The sequence below is a fragment of the Numida meleagris genome, chromosome 3, assembly GCF_002078875.1.
Source record: "Numida meleagris isolate 19003 breed g44 Domestic line chromosome 3, NumMel1.0, whole genome shotgun sequence".
NCBI classification, from domain to species: domain Eukaryota; kingdom Metazoa; phylum Chordata; class Aves; order Galliformes; family Numididae; genus Numida; species Numida meleagris.
The window spans coordinates 12,335,766-12,352,787 of NC_034411.1; positions in this window are offsets into that span (position 1 = coordinate 12,335,766).

The window sequence follows — 17,022 nt, forward strand, 5'->3', positions numbered from 1 at the left end:
AAAGAGCTGTGTTGCAAAGAGACAACAGGCAGTCTTAATGGTGAGCATATTTCTGGAAGGTGCTTGGATGATGTGTTGGGAGCTAAAAAGAACGAGGAGTGAAATTGACGGAGCACATTGTAGGTGGGGGAAAAGAAAAAATTAAAACGGAGCTACTTCCACTTCAGAAGTATTTTGGCTGTATTTGTAATGAAATGGAGTTCAGATCAGGGAAAGCAGCTGCATCCTTGAAACAACCCCCATTCTGCGTGCTTGCTGAGCTACCCAGACCGATTTGCAGCAGGCTTGAGATGTCTTCTCATTTTGAAGGAAAAGCACTACCATGGCTTGGGAAATGTGAGCGAGTCTGACTTTGGTTATGGAAAAGCTACTAGGCAGAAATATGAAAAGCTTGCTGGTAAATCATTTACAAGAAAATACCTTGCTCAGCATGGGGTTTTCAGTGAGGGGGTCATATTTAATGACCTGCTTCAAATGTTATTATAAATCATTACTTCCTCACCCTCTAAATCACAGCTGCCTAATGCTCCGTATGCTGTCCTGCAGAAGTGCCACTAACCTGTGAACATGTTGGAGTTTGGAGCCGTGTGGCCCCATGGGATGGTGGGAGGTACAGAAACATGAGGAGCCGTCAGGCATCCCGGGGGCCATGCCTGTCCCTTGCTCAGCTCCTGTGTTTTCATAGCACTGGCTGCCTCTGCACAACACAAGGCCTTTGGGAGCGTTTTGACAACTAGTCTTGAGTAACCTAAATGAAAGCATGTCCCTGCTGCGGAAACAAGAACAGTTTTCAGGAGGATAAAGAGGGCAAGTGTTTAGCCTAGGTTGAATGATGCCTTTGAGTTATGCAGGGAAACTTCTTCCAACCTGCATAATAAACCTCATGCCTGCCTGGGATGGTCAGCAGGGCTTCACTGTAAGAAGAACTCCAGAGCCACCTCCGGTTAAACCTCTGAATCCAATTCAGTTGATGCACTATCTGCAACAGCTAGAGGAGCACAAGTGATGGCAGCTCATGGTACACTAGTGCCTGGCCAGGCGGATGTCTGTGTATGACTGGGAAGCTCCCTTCCCATTCGGAATAAGCGTTTCACCTTTGAAAGACAACAGCCAGTGCAAACACAAGGCAACACAAGTCCCACATCCAGTTCTTGATGGAGATCCGACTTTGTGCTGGAAGGCGGCTGTGGGCTGCTTTCATCTGTTTATTTTACACAGAGAAGTGGGGACAAAAAAGCCTCGGGTCTGTCTGTGGAGCCACTAACTCCTTAGAGTAGTGCCTTTTTTCTATCTTTAGATCATAACTTAAAAAAAATTATCTCTGTGCGTCACATATTCTTTTATGCCTATGTGAAAATCACAGTCAGCAGTTCTGTAGGTCATTTAGGAAGATTTTATATGATAAGAATATGCAGGTGAAAAAGGTATATCTTTTGATGGATATGTTTAATATAACAGTACTTTTACACTTTAAAAAAATAAGAAGAACTCTTATCTTAATATTATCTCCTTAGTCCATAGTGAGCATAAAAATAAAAGTCAAAGCATATTTAAGGTTTTACTCCTTAACAGAATGATCTTAGGAGAGAGAAAATAGGACTTGTGATCTGGCTTCAAAGTAAATGGGTAATTTTGGATTTGGGGTGAAAGTGGAGTAAGGAGCTGGGGAAGGTAGCATGAATGGGAAAATACAAACAAAATCTTCAGCAGTGTTGCAACTACCGTACATGTAGTTGTAACAGAACGTAGAGACCAGCGAGAGACATACCGTGGCTGGGCTGTCCTATCCCCTGCACAGAAGCCAAAACTGGTGTTTGCCAAGGCTGGCTGTGTCCATCAGTGTTGTGTACTTTTGTGTCTCTTTTTATTATTTTTTTTTTCCCTGCACATGAATAAGATTTTAATTTTTGAAGAAATTCTAGTAGTCTTTTGTGGGCAGCTTGGAGGAGGGGAGATGAGTGTTGGCCGAGTATTTTTGTTTCTCTATACAAATGCAGGGAATTTTGCTTGAGCTCAGCTCAAACACTGGGCAGGTCTCACAAGCCTGGTTTGCATTTAACTTTCCAGGGCTTTATTGAGAAGAGAACGTCTGAAGTCACTGCACACAGGAGGGCACAGAGCTCGTACAATTCATAGAGGTAACGTACACATCAGCACAGCTTACACAGATCTTCCTTTACCAGATCTTCCTTCCACACCATGCTAGACCCACTTGCATGCCTATTGCTCTACTGCCTCCGGAAAGCGGCTTAGCAGCCCCTGGTCCCTTCCCTCAACTGCAGTCAGACAGAAAGGCTCCCAGCTGCAGCTCCTATAGGGATGTGAGAGCAAAAAAAAACACAGGTGTAGCAGAAATGCTAAGTCACAGCTTGAACCAGTGATTGAACACCTGGTGCGAGGGCAGGGCCAACCCAGGGGAACACAGGTGCAAGCAATGTTCCTGAGTGACCAGAAGGGGTGGAGCCAGGATTCACCCCTTCCCAGACCTCATGTAAGGGTTGGCAGGGAGAGACAAGGGTATCTTACTGGAGATCTCTGTATACCTGAAGCCTTCTAAAAGTAAGTAGCTTTTTTCTTTCTTTTATTTCTGTGTTTGCTGCTGTTGTATATGTGCAAATCTGCTCTCGCTGCAGCCTGGGCTCTCGGTGTTCTGCTATCATTGCTGTGCTTTCCATAGTGTTACAGTAGGTAGTTGACTTCTTTTGTATACAAGTTTTGCAGCTTTGCATGAGCTGGTATCTGCCTGGATAGTAGAGGAGTCTCACTAACCGAAGTAACTCATACAAAAACTCAATGCATTGAATGTTGTACTTCTTGGATATTGCTATGGGGGGACTTGTCTAAAATAATGTTCTTGTGATGGGCTTACTGTGGTGGAACAGATTGCTGAACTGAGCTCACCAGTCTTGATAGGGACCTGAGGCACCTGTGCTGAAATACCACCAATGGTTGGTGCAGTAGGACAGGAAAAAAAAAACCTAGTACGGGGTTTCTCTGACTTTGCTGCACTGAGCAGCACTGGAGTACAGAAGACACCCCTACCCACTCTGTTTGTTCAATACTCCTTTTTACTTACTGACACAAGACACTGGCTCACTTGGTAACCCCTAATGACAGCTTAAGGCTCACCACCCTCTACTAATTGTGCGGTGTTAAAAATACATGTTTTTCCAAATGAGGAGCAGCAGTAAGTAAATGTAGGGAATGATTCTTCTCTGTAACGTGTTTGCTTTGTCCCACACCGGTGTTTTGGAAGCTACTGTTTTCATAGAAAATGAGTACAAAGTTTGGTAGGTCTAACTTGACTCTAAGTATGTTTTCTGGGGATCGTCGTGCTGGCTGAAAAACAGTCCACTTCTCACTGTGAAAGATGTGAACTCAAAATGAGGTCACAAGACTTCGATTACAAGATACATGGAGGCCTTTCAATTAAAATTAGCCACGCTGCTGTAGGATGGTTATTACTGGTCAGACACTTCCTGAAATGCTCAACAACTCCCATAGAGTGGTGTCAGGAGCTAAAATTACCAGCGTTTCTATAGGGTTTTTTAAAACCCTTCCTATTCTGTTCCACTAGCTGCTGTATGGTGGTCAGTATTTTCCCCTGTGTTGGTACACGGGGAAATAACAGGAAGAATCCTGAATGAGCAATTTATAAACTGTACTACAATGCACACTCATCAGATTCTGATGAGAGGCTCCTGCCAACAGCAAAACTATGCAAGATGAGAGGAGAAAATGGCTTAGTTTTCAGTTTGTACTTCCATAGGAACCTCATATCTACGCAGGATCCACTGAGGACTCTTGGCAAACGCTCTTAGTGAGCTGTGATAGGAAAACACAAGGATAAGTGGGCTAAGTAGCATCACTTTCTAGCTAGCCTTTTGTCAGGATCCCAAAATAGCTTAAACTCTGCTTCCAGCTTTATTGGTATGGTGTAACACTCTAGTTTGAAATAAAAAAAACTAAAATACTTGCAAAGTTTTTTTTTTTTTAAATAAGTAAATATTGACTTTCAGTGGAAATAGCCAGCTCTCTGTTGTCTGAAATTACAAGTCCTTTGCAATGCTAAACTAACAGTATATTTGAACTCTTCTCAATGGTTTCTAAGACAATCATTTAGTGTTGCGTCATTGTTGAGTAGTTCAATTTATATCCATCTTTAAAAGTAGTTTGCTTGTCCATTCAGGTATGAGTTGGTTAAAGCAGCCAGAAATTGCTGCTGTGCTAATAGGTCTTTTGTTGGGTCCTGGGCATGGCTGGGAATTCTGTAGTTGGGGATTCAGCTAGTGAGGGCCCTGCTGGTCTCTTGTGTTAATGCACTTCCAGATTTGTCAAATTGCAAATAAAAAAAGCGCCATTTGGCCACTGGTATGTTTTCTTGCTTGCCATGCAGTTGTGTTTGGGTTTGAAAAAAAACACCTAGATCAACTTGCTCCCTCTCACTGAAAAAAAAATTCTCCTCCAACCCCAAGTGCACTTCTGCCAAAGTTAACCTGAAATAGATTTACAGTGCCTTTATGGGCTTCCAGGCTATAGTGTCTTATCATGATGAGATGGAGAAGCATGGGTGGCTGCTGAGGTTTGCTGTAGGAGATGGCTCTATGCAGTACGGAGTGTAGTGTCATGGTTCTAGGTCACTAACAAGGACTGTTTATTAATACTGCTTTTTGGGAGTATGGGATCCAAACCAGGTGACAGGCTCTTCCCAGTGTCCTGCTGCCTGGCCCACTGCCTTGCTGGCACGTGGCTGGAGTAAGTGTGAAAATCCCATTGTTTCCTGGAGATACCATGCAGGCAGAGCGACATGCCAGAGCACTTGTGTCCAGAGATCAAAAACAGATACCTCTGTCTGCACTATTCTCAGCTTGGGCATGAAGCTTGTTATGTCCTAGCATAGTGCGAGCAGAAGCTAATTGCTATTCTGTGAGGCAAATAAGCATGTATACACACATGTAAACTATCTGGGGAATAAGATGCCCTTCTCCAGACGGTTTTCTCAAAGTGACTTCATATAGGAAAGTTGTATCTTTCACGTCTGGCTCTTGAACATTGTTTTTCAGTTGCATGGTACTTGCTGTAATTAGCAATGAAAATTCAGGCACAAGGATATAGTGTGCGTTTGTTCCATGAAGTTAGGACCATGTTGATATTTTGTGGGGGGAAAAAAATGAAAAGCTCATTTAATACCAGTTCAGCTATTTATACCTCTTGCACAAACTTAAACATAACAAAAAAATGCAACATAACTCATGAAGCAAAGGAGCGTCTTTGCCAAGTGTAATATTTGTATTTGGAAACATGGTCTATATTGTATGAAGCAGTAGCCTTCTAACTGCCTCCAAGGTTTCTTTTGGCTGATGTTTGTCCAAACAGTCTTGCTCTTCATTCATTTTAATCACTGAGAGGGAGCTGAGTGTTTTTACACTGGAAGACTGGCAAAGCTCAGTCTCAGCTCTTTCGGCTGGCGCCGAATGCCCTCCTCCGCTTGCCAGAGTGCAGGGAGCCTCACCGCATGCCAGCAGTGGGCTGACATGCACAGCCCTGATGCACAAGTGCCTGCCTGCTCTGCCGCTTTTCAGTCACATCCCAAATTTTTGTGTGCTGACATCTCTATTCTGTCTTTGGTTTTGCCCTGTGCGTCCTGTAGATCTGGCACAATTGAAAGAAAACAGCCATGACACCTTTGTTTAATGGAGGCAGTGCCCTTTGCTGTCATGTTCATGTGCAACTTGAGTGAAACTGCTGGGTGTGGGAAAAGTGCTTGCACTGGTGCCGCTGGGGAGGAGATGAACGTGGAAAGTTTGGAAAGCGTGCAACTCAGAAATGTCCACAGGCCCCTGCACTGGAAACAGCAGTAGTCAGTTAGAAGATGGGAAACGTGTCATCTTTGGCTGATGCAGTGAAATGTGGGCACTTTGGCCTCACATATGGTGTCTTTGTCACCCCCCCCCCCCCCCCGAAGAGGTTAACAAATATTCTCATTTCTTTTTTTCCTCCTCAAGCTCTTTTAAAAATAATTTTACTGTTAATATTAAAGATTGTAGGTGTATGGTTGTCCAGACTACAAGACTACATTTAAGCCTTACTTTGTTTAAGCTTAATTTGCTCAGAGACCTACATATGAAGTTAAGCATGTGCCTAAGAGATCACAGGGCAAGCTCTTCAAATCCTTGCCCTGAAGAGACAAACATGTCAGCATTTATTTCAAGGGGTCTCTTCAGCACAAAATAACAACTTTTGGAAAAGTTACAATTAGGAATAAGGTACAGTTGCAACAAAGCAGTGGGAGAAAGGAGTGGGGAAGACATGAGTCATTCAAATATGAGTCAAAGAGGCTTAATGGTAATGCAGCCTTTGGAAGAAACCAAGACTAAGCCACATCTCTCTACTTTCCCCATCTGTCAGTTACATAGCACATTGCTGTGGGCCTCACTGATCCTGACACTATCACAGCAGCCATTTCTGCATGTGGGTGAGTTGTTCCTGAAAAATGCAGTTGGCACAGACTGCACTCACAGACTCTTATTTTCTGCGCAAGGAATGCAGGTCTTCCTGTTCCACGTATTTATCTTCAATGAACGTAGTTGTTTTCACTGAGGAAAATCCTCTGTCTGCCTGCTAAAATACTTGAGGGGGGAGATGAAGCACAAAATCGTTCTGTTGTGTCTAAGGATTTCCTCTTCAAGCCTCTACTGCAGTGATTCACTGCTCTCTTCCATAACGAATGGTAAGTCAGAATGGGTTCTAATGATGCTTTGCAGCCCCTGCCTAAATCCTTGCTCACACTGATGAAGGTGCTGAAGTTTGGCGTGTATGGTCAGAGCTCAGTTACCCCCTCCTTGTTCTGCTTTGGGCCAGGGATATGTTGCAGTGTGGCCTTGGGATTGCTACTTGCTTCTGGTGCTACCCGGGGCATTGATAGGTATAGGGCAATATTTCTGACGTCTCTTCAGTGTTTGCATGGCAAACCACAAGGCATGACCTGGCCAAGTCACCTTGAAGATCATCTGCTAATCTATTTCACAGCGCAGAGTCTGCTTTATATATATATATATTTTAGTACAAGAAAGCTATACAGTCAGTGGAGTCATAATAAATTCTGGCAGGACTGGAAGCAAGAAAACAGAAGCAAGAGTTCTGATTTGTATCTAAAGTTAGAGCTATTGTTCATCTGGGCAGCATTTTTATGTATGGAATGAAGGCAGAGATCTGTGTTTTGGGGGAAAGCCACACTGTGGATAAGTGCAAAGGAATTCTGCCACAGCTTTGCCATGAATTATATGTTGTCTGAAGGATTTAACAATATCACGAAGTTCATCAAGAACAGGAACGCTCATTTTCCTATCTTTTTGTGCCAGCAAAATGAACAATCGATTTAGCTTCCTTAAAGAAAATCTATCTGGTAGCTGTGCCAGCTCTGTCTTCCTCGTGTTTGTGTGCAGTTGCTTTGTTCCTGAGTCCCAGATGAATTTCTGAAAATGGCACGGGGATGCCAAAATGCATCTGAAGACACATATCATCAGTATGCACAAATTGTAAAGAATGCAGTCCCTGGAGCAATGGGTGATTTCATCAAAAGTGACTTTCCAGCTACGCTGAAACCTTTCATGTCTCTTGTGCAATCTGCAGTGCTAAAGCAAACAATTTGAGTGCCAGATTGCCATAAGTATCTGAATACTTCAGCTTATTAAAGGGCCACAATCTTATCAAGTCAGAAAATACGAAATCTCAAAAACAAGCTGCTATAAATACATCCAGGTAGATTTAATCAATTTCTCTCTCCCTCCAAAATAAACAATCAATCAACAGACTTCTAAACCTATCAAATATTTTTAATTAAAGCACAAAGGTGTACTTGACAAACTTCTGGGTTTCTGTAGCCCTCGGGCAACATTCTCTCTCCTCCTGCAATGTTGTGTTTCATGTGGAGCCTTTTCCACATCTCACCTGGCAAAGAGCAAAGAGCCTTGGGGTTTCTGATGGGGCTATACAGTACTAGTACCTAACCTTTTTGTTTTGGATGTGGCTGCTGGTATAATAACAAGCTATGGAAAAAATAATAAAATGGAGAAAATCCAGATAATGCAGTTAAAGTTCTTGGAAGGGCAAGGTGGCAGCAGGGAGATGCACTCAGTAGTACGCATTGAAACTGACACAAATGCTGGAAGTCTGATGGAGCGGGTGTGAGTGGGGACAAAAACACAAATGTGCCTTTAGAGTTTGAACTTCTCATTTCATGGATAATGAGAAGAACTGAGGAAGTAGGGAGAGAGCGAGTAACAGCTTCCAGCTGCATAGGGTGTGTGTGCAAGGAGAAAGGGAAGGTGTTCCTCTGAGTCCATTACTGTAGGAAAAATGTGCACAGCCTCTGAAGTAGAAAGGAAGAAGGCTCGTGCAAAAACCTGCTAGAGAAGAAGATAGTTTGCTCAGGTGTGGAGCAAATCCTCCATCAGTGGAAGATTCTCAAAGTATGCAGAACAAATCTCTGCCAGAAACGTTCTCTTTGACCAGCTCTAAGGCAGGATGATGGACTGGACTCCCTCATGAAGACTGCTGCAGCCTGATTTTTTCCTCTCATTGGTAGTACTGCTGACTGCTATAGTTGTGCCTTCTGTAGCATGTAGAAGCAGATGACGTGTCAGTGCAGAGTTTTGGATGTGGTGCTTGCATTTTTTCCCCTTTTCTAGGCTTTAGGAACAGTCTTACATACTCATCAAGTTTCAAGACAACAAATTAAAGTAGGTCACATCATAACTTTACCAGCTGATTTATTTCAAGAGTAAACCAGTGATGAATTCCATATAGTCTGATGTCTCTTTCTGTAGAGGCACAATTGTTATTTTTTTTTTTTGGTGTTACAAGGTCAGTATTTTTGTGGCACTTTTCTTCAACTTAAAAGGAGGCTTATATGAAGATGCTTCTGTTGCCTTCTTCTATGTTTTTCTTTTCTAAACACATCAAGAAGGTTTTTGTGTTCAAAGGCAGTGCTTGCATTCTCCTGGAAACTGGTTTTTTTTTTTTCGCTTGCTGGGGATTTCAGCTGGATCAGCTTCCTGACTTGAATCACTGAATTAACACCGGGGTAGATGCAAGGGCTGGCAGGAGCACGGCAGTGAGCACATCTGGCTGGAGGCAGGGGGTGAGGACACGAGACAGGCCTGGTGGGGAGAACAAAGCGCATCTGACCCCTGGGCACCCTTCTGAGGGCTTACCTATACCCCCGGAGGAGCTTGCAGCTGTTGGGTGGAAACATACGAGCAATGGCAATGTACAGACATGTCTGTCCCCAAAGCTGATTTTAATCTAGCTTTTGCTTTCCCTCCAGACCCCGCAGGGACTTGAGCAGGTCCCCCTGTGGGATCGAGACATCTCTGCAACCTCAGCAGCATCACCCGCAGGTTTTTGCTTCCTCTCTCTGGTGCTCTCCACAGGCAGCCTCTTTTTCGCCAAGCAAAAGCCCACTGCTCAGGTCTGATGCAGAAGAGAGACAGGATCCGGTCCTGGCAGAAGGTGTCTCACCCCACTGCTGGCTCTTGAGGCTGGGTGGGTGTTTGGTCCTGGCAAAGGCTTTGCCATCTGATGAGCAGAGGATGAGGAGAGAAAAGCATGGTCCAGTTTGAGCCAGAATGTGCTGTTTTTTTTGTTTGTTTGTTTGTTTGTTTTTTGCATCCTGCAGTTGGTACTGTTTGCAGTCTATTAGTGAAGGCATGCTGTGCCGGCAGCTTTGTTGGTGGAGCTTTGGAGATGCTTCTCCCTCTTCCCCTCCCTGCCTTGTTTTCCCCTATAACTATTAGAAAGGGCTGGAGGACAGAGGCAGCAAGAAGAGTTGGGCCTTGATGTAGTTAGTGGGGCTACCATGGCAGCTAGACAGGACTTGCTGCTCCCCTCTTCTTGGTCACATCCTGGCTGGCAATGGAGGGAACTTTGTAGCTGGTGCTGCAGGGATGTTGTTTTGCTGCTGGGTCTGTACTCACCACTTGCCTGAGTGCAGTGTGGCTGGTTGCAGGCAGGGCATCTGCTTGAGCCCTACCCGGGATAGAGCAGTAGGTGATGGAGCAGGGCTGTGCTGCAGTGGGCCCATTCACCCACCTGTGCCCATCAGAAGGGTTTTGGCAGACACAAGCAAACATCCATGAAGAAAATATGCATCCTTTGTGCTTTCATCATAAGCGTGCTTACACAATTGGCTTTGTGACTCATTCTTCTGGCAGTGATTGCATTTAATGAACTGAAGGCTGAGGTTTCACCCCACAGAGAACAAAGCTCTCCTGGATGCAGGACAGCAAATCATCAAGCCACCCCATGAGTAGCACGCTCCTGCGAGCCACCTAGAACAGATGCCTGCGCAGGCTGCGTGCACCTGCCAGTTTATGCTCAGGGCATGGAGAGCCCATATGGGTGCTGCTTTGAGGCTGTGAGATGTTTTTAATACAGGCAGAGGCTTTGCCTTGCTCAGCATGGCAGCTGCTCAGTTTTGGTCGGAAGTGATGGTGGAAATGAGATATCATCACTGAAATATTAGAAAATACCTGCATCAGAAACACTAGTACAGCTTATGTGTTTTAAACTGAACTGGATGTCTATTGGAAATGTGATTTAGAGTCAGTTCCCAGTTTTGCTACAACCCTTCTTTCTTGTACTGACTTTGGCCGGGTTAATTCTCTTGGTACTATCGCATACCTAAAGATGATATGAATTTTCACGCTTTAAAGCTATAGAGGTATTTAGCTTATGATTATTTATAGTAACTGGAGCTCCTGAGATGTGTTTCTTAGAGAAGCTTTGCATTGTGGCATGTAAACGCACTGAGGCTGGAGAGCATGGCAAACTGCACTGAGTCTGGCTATGCTCCTGCTGCCCATGCCTGCCAGTCCCCCTGTAGACATGCAGGAGCTGACTGTGTTGCTCGCAAAAGGCATCAGCTGATAACTGGTTGTGTTTTTAACATAGTGCTTGTGTGAGAAAAGCTGTATGTGCAGACAGGCACTAGCTCCATTCCCACTTTGTCTGGAAATTATGCCCCCGGTGGCAGAATATTCTCAGGAAGGGATTGTATGAGCTTTGTTTCAAGGGGATAGTTAAGCTTGCAGCCCATAGTCCCCTGGAGCCCTTCATTAGATTATTGGCACATAACTGAAGTTTGCATTACCATTGCCCATGGTTATATGCAAGTGCATGGAAGTACTCAAAGCCTCACCCATATGTGCTTGTGTGGGATCACCAAGAGGCAGCACAGCCTTTATGTTCGCCTGCGCTTCGAGCTCTTTGTCTAACAGCGCCAGTTATAACTGGTTTTTGCAATAGAACTGCCTGTCCATGGGAACTGAACTGTCCATGGGAATGAAGCCATTCAGTGGTCCTGGTTAGCTATGGTCCAGTGAGCAATGGCCCAAGACAGCTAGTGCTGTCTCCTTGCCCCAGTGAGTATCTGAAATAGTGGTGGTAGGTGATAAAGGTGCCGCAGTTGCCCATCTCAGCCCCCTGGTTCAACGTGCACAAAACATTTAATTGGCCATTCCCTACTTATTCTCCTCGGATGAAACCATCTCTCCTTCCTTCCTGACTTAATGTCTTTGGGGAGTGATTCAGCATGGGCACGCAGACAAAGTGCTGCAGACCCAGGTGGAGACCTGGAGGGTTTTGGGCTGATGCCTGCCTCAGGAGGGGACCAGGAAGGCCAAGTACCAGTACACTGCTTTAGTTCTGTTACAGGCTCCTTCGTGACTACCAACAACTCTAAAACTGCCACTTCCAGTTCTTCACTTCCTAAACCATTTGCTTTGCAAAACGATTGCTGAGTTTGATTCACAAAAGTGCTGTGAGGCCTTGGGTGTGAAATGCTATGACAAAAAGAAGGCATTCCGACTCTTCATTACATTGCACATTTTAAATAATGGAAAATTGGTCTCAAATACAATAAAATTAGCATTAAAAAGGAACGTTTTCCAACTGCCTGTCAAGATCCCTTCATTCTCATAACTGTTTTCGTGTGAAGCAACGAGTGTAATGCTTGTTGATAGTTGTTTGTTCCCTTGTTGTCTTGAAGTTGCTGGAAGCAATTTACAAGTTACTCTTGCTCAACGTCTAGGAAAAGAAGGGAATGGAAAATGTTTACTTGCTTCTTGTTGGTAAAGAGTTCAATTCCCGAAACAACAGAGTGGAATAAAGATGAATCAATCGTTGCTGTTGACTTCAGAGAGTGAGGGCCCTGTCCCATGCTGCTCACGCTTGCTGGTGTGGAGCAGATGTGCAAATGTCAAGCCCCTCTATGCCCATGGCTGCATCAGTGTGTCACAATGTCTGTCTGGGCAGTGCCCACTACAGGAGAAGGCTGTCATGGAAAAAGTAGTTGTATAAAGGAGAGGATCATTTACTGTGTCATACAATGCATTGGTGCCAAGTATTCTTCCTGCCAGCGTGTGGTATGGTCTGCCTGACCTGTTCCTGCCCTGAGCCACTGGTCCTTTACTGCCAGAACCAATGTTTTGCTCACTTTGTGTAAATCTGAATTTTAGAATCATAGAATAAGTAAGGTTGGTCAAGATCACTAAGATCATGTCCAGCCACCATCCTATCACCATCATGTCCACTAAACCATATCCCTCAGTGCCACAACTACATGCTTCTTGAAAACCTCCAGGGGTGATTCCTCCACCACTTCCCTGAGCAGCCTGCTCCAATAGTTGGCCACTCTTTCAGAAAAGAAATCTTTCCTAATATCCAGCCTGAACCTCCTCTGGCATGGCTTAAGGCCACTCCCTCTCATCCTGTCACTGTTACCTGGGAAAAGAGGCCAACTCCCACCTTGCTCCACCCTCCTTTCAGGCAGTTGTAGAGAGCAGTAAGGTCTCCTCTGAACTTCTTTTTCTCCTGACTGAACAATTCCAGTTCACTCAGCAGATACCCGTAAGACAGCTTTGTTGTCCTTCTCTGGACATGCTCCAGGGCCTCGATGTCTTACTTCTAGTGAGAGGCCCAACACTGAACACTGCACTCAAGGCGCAGCCTCCCCGGGACTGAGAACAGAAGGATGATCACCTCCCTGCTCCTGCTGGCTGCACTATCTCTGATACAAGCCAGGATGCTACTTGGCTTTCTTGACCACCTGGGCACACTGCTGGTGCATGTTCAGTTGTCTGTCAACTAAAACCTCCAGATTTTTTTTCCTCCATGCATCTTTCCAGCTGCTCTGCCCAAAGCCTGTAGCTTTGAGTGGGGTTGTTGTGGCCTAAGTGCAGGACTCAGCACTTGGTCTTGTTAAGGCTCGTACAACTGGCCTCAGCCCAGTGATCCAACCTATCCGCATCCCTCTGCATGGCCTTCCTACCCTCTGGCAGATGAAAACTTCCTCCCAGCTGTGTGTCATCAAACACAGTGTGCAAATATTTTTGATCAGTCTGGGTATGTTTTCACACATTACTTTCATGTATGCATGTTTCTTTATTGAACGAGTGCTGGCATTTGGAGGGGTTAAACTACACTCTCCTTTTTTGGCTTGTCCGGGGACTATACTTTTCTCAGCACAGAGCATCACAGGTTGTTCTTTCTGACTTCCTGCAGATGGGTTAATTAAATGAAGCAGCATTGTGCTCCATTTGGTAAGAAGATGCATTCTTAGCTAAATTTACCTAATTCTTTCCTGATTTGTACGGATTCTGCTCTTTTTTCCCCCTTAAGCTGGACAACAATGTGGTCTTAGTCCAGCAATCAAACATGAAAGAAGGCCCATGTGTATGAAGTGCCCTCTTTGTGCTGGGATTCAGCCAGAAGAGACAGACTATCTTCAGCACGAGGTCTGGTTTAGCCTCTTCTCACTACAAGAATAAAAAAATCTGGCATGAGAAGTGCCTTGGGATAAGTCAGGGCAATGCAGTGGCTGTTGTGGTACTGATTTCTGCTGTCAGACAGACAGCTCGCAGATGGGATGTGCAAGCTGACACAGTGGCAAGGTAGCAGTAGGGCAAGAGGCTGTTACTTGTCCCTCATGTGAGCAGCGAACAGGGTGATGTGGTGTCTTTTGGAGCAGCTTTCCAGAAAGGGTCCTAGCTCATTACAGCAGTGTTCACTGAGGGCCACCACTGGCTTTACCTGGAAAACAGGCTGCAGGCAGAGAAGCAGGGAGCTCTAGTGTAGAGAGCAGCTCATGGCACCCTTGGGAGCGTGGATGTCCTTTAGCTGCCTGTGTGGTGATGGCTGCTGCTGTTTCCCCTCTCTGCCTCACCACCAAGTGGTGAGCTTCTCTGGGGGCTCTGGCTCTGAAGCTGCTGTGGAGCAGCAATATCCATACTGCAAGCAGGGGGGAAAAGGAGTTATTTTGGAGAAACAGGTGGTTATGCTTGGGAGGAAGAATCTCCCACTTTCTATCAGTTTTACTCTTTCCTTTTTAAGCTCTGGTTAAAGAGACTTGCAGCTCACGGTGTTGTTACCATCCTGGAAGTGCTAGATGGACTCCCTGGCCTTGCTGATCTCTCCTTGTGCAGCTGGATTAGCTGCTCTCATCTCCTTTTTAACACAGACTGTTTGTCTCTCAGCAGATTCTGACGCTTAACACATGTAGTGTTGCTTGCCCAGGCTTAAAAAAGGAAATATTCAAGTTAGAGCCACCCACAATTTGTTAGGTTTGGCTGATCTAACCTGTGCCATACTGCTATCACTTCCAGAATGTAACATCCTGAATCTTGTATAAATTGTGCATTTTAATGAAGGAACATCTTCTCTTTGTGGCTAAAATCCTTCCCACAACCTTTGTGCAACAGAGAACAACTACGGAAAGTATGTATGATTCCTTAAACTGATAGAAAATTAGCGCAGTCACAAAAGGCACACATGGCTTTAGCACTGCCGCTGAGAAGGAAAAATGAATAAAGCTGTTGCTCAGTAAGGAAAAGGCAGAACCCAAGAATGGCTTCTGCCAGGTCAGCTTCCTGGGGAAGCTCCCCCTCATGCAAAAAAGCCCTGTTCCCTGAACACCCCAAGGGAAGGGCTCTTCTGAAGGTCTGTTCCTGCAGATGCTGCTCTCGGCACTGAGCTGCTATAAAGTGTGTGGCTAGAGGATATCCTAAATGCATTTACGTTCATATAAAAATATACGCATGTGTATACTATTTATGAAATATGAAGCCAGTGGTTTCTTAGCCAACCCCTTAATTTGTCTGAAACAGCGCAGGCATAATGGAAACTGCCCACACATTTTTCCATTAAAAGTTACAAAGGGGAAAGGAAGGGGAAATGGGTGATAGAAAAACACATGCTCTGTCAGCTGTCACATCAGTGCCTTTCAGCCAGGCAGCACCGCACTCACACCGGTTTGTGGATAAATTGTCCTCCTTATGCTGGTGCTTACTGTTGGTCTCCCCCTGCAAGTGCACTCCTGCCCTGGTGCTCTGTGGGTGTGCAGGGGAGGGGATGTGGCTGTGCTTGCGCAGGTGCAGGGAGAGACTGGAGCTCATTCCCCTCTGCTTTGTGCCTTCCTCTGTGATTAGAAAGGGAGAATGTGGCTTTGCCATTGCCCCTCACCTGGGGCAAGAAGATCATGTGCACAGCTGTGCAGTCTGTAAATCTTTCTGCTGTGGTCCCACTGCTGCTCCAGTCACAGCTGTGATAAACATCCAAAGCTTTATCCAGCCCTGGGCGGCAGAAGCCACCTTGCCCATAAAACAGTCAGGAGGGGATCACTGCTGGGGATGCAAAAGCAACAGAATTGTTGCTGGTGTCAGCAGGCTCCACTTAGGAGAAGTGTCAGGTGCATCAGTTATTCATTGAAACCAACCCTACAATCACAGTGAAAACACTATGAATGGAAAAGGCGGTCCTACCAACTCAATGGCATTTTTCTAAAGAATGCGTTGTGTTGACAGTGCTAACCGTTCTGCACAGCAGGGGGGAAAAATGCAGCTGGTAAGAAATGCAGAACTGCAGGGATCTGTGAATGTGTGTATGTTTTTATTTTGCGCTGTATTGTCCTATAACCCATATGCATCACTGTGGGTTATGTTAGTGGAATTTTGCTGTTCAGCAGCTGTCTGGGCAACGTGAAGGCAGGCCTGCTCGTCCTTTGTACCATCAAAGGTACGCACTTGATCCATTTATGGCTGCCCCAGGGCACTGTGCCATGCATCTTTCTCAGCAGCAGTGCCAGCTTCAGGCACTCCTGTCAGCTTGGCTCTGGGGCTGTGCAGTGATCTCTCTCTGTTGGGAGATTGGCGTTACAAGTAATGCGGTTAACTGGCCTGATTCCTGGCCAGCTGCACTGGCTCAAGAGAAAGGTAGCGCAGAGGAATGAGTGGCCAGAAGGAGATAATACCTTGCTCTGGTTTTGCTGAAGAAAAATAGGTAAATGAAACTGCTCAGCTATAGAGAACTGATGTAAAATCTGTATTTTAAGCTTCCTTTTGGGATTGCTACCTCAGATGCCACTAAAGAGTTCTCATTGCTGATACCATAAGGGTCATGTAGTTCTGCTTGCTTCAGTTCCCCTCCTGTCTTTGGTTGGGCCTTCAAACGTGGTTGCTCTGTGCTACATCAGAAAGATGACAGCAGCTTCTGCTAACTACTGGCCTGTGCCTGGGAATGTGAGACCACAAAGTCTTCCTATGGTCTTATTCCAATAGGGAATTTAGGAGACAGAGCCAAATTTGGCCACGCTATCTCCAGCACCTTCCTAAATTCTACTGTTTGAAGTCATTCCATGTACATTGTTGGTTGTTGGACAAGAAATTAAGAAAAATTGGAAAAGGAAAGAGCAGCCCTGTCCTGAAGGGATATAATTTATTACAAAATAGTACTAGCTTTGTTTTTCTTAAGGACTATTGCTTAAGACTGCAGAAGTGTGACTCCTCTCTTGATGTGTTCTCCAAGACTAATGCTTCAAAAAAACCTGGTATGTCCTTATCACTGGTTTCAGCTCCTTCAGCATTTCCAGCCTTGGCAAAAAAGGAGCAGTAAGACTTGAAGGGTTGTGCGTCATTTCATTTTCTAGAATAATTTGTCCTCTTCCTTGACACTTTATTTGTTATGTTT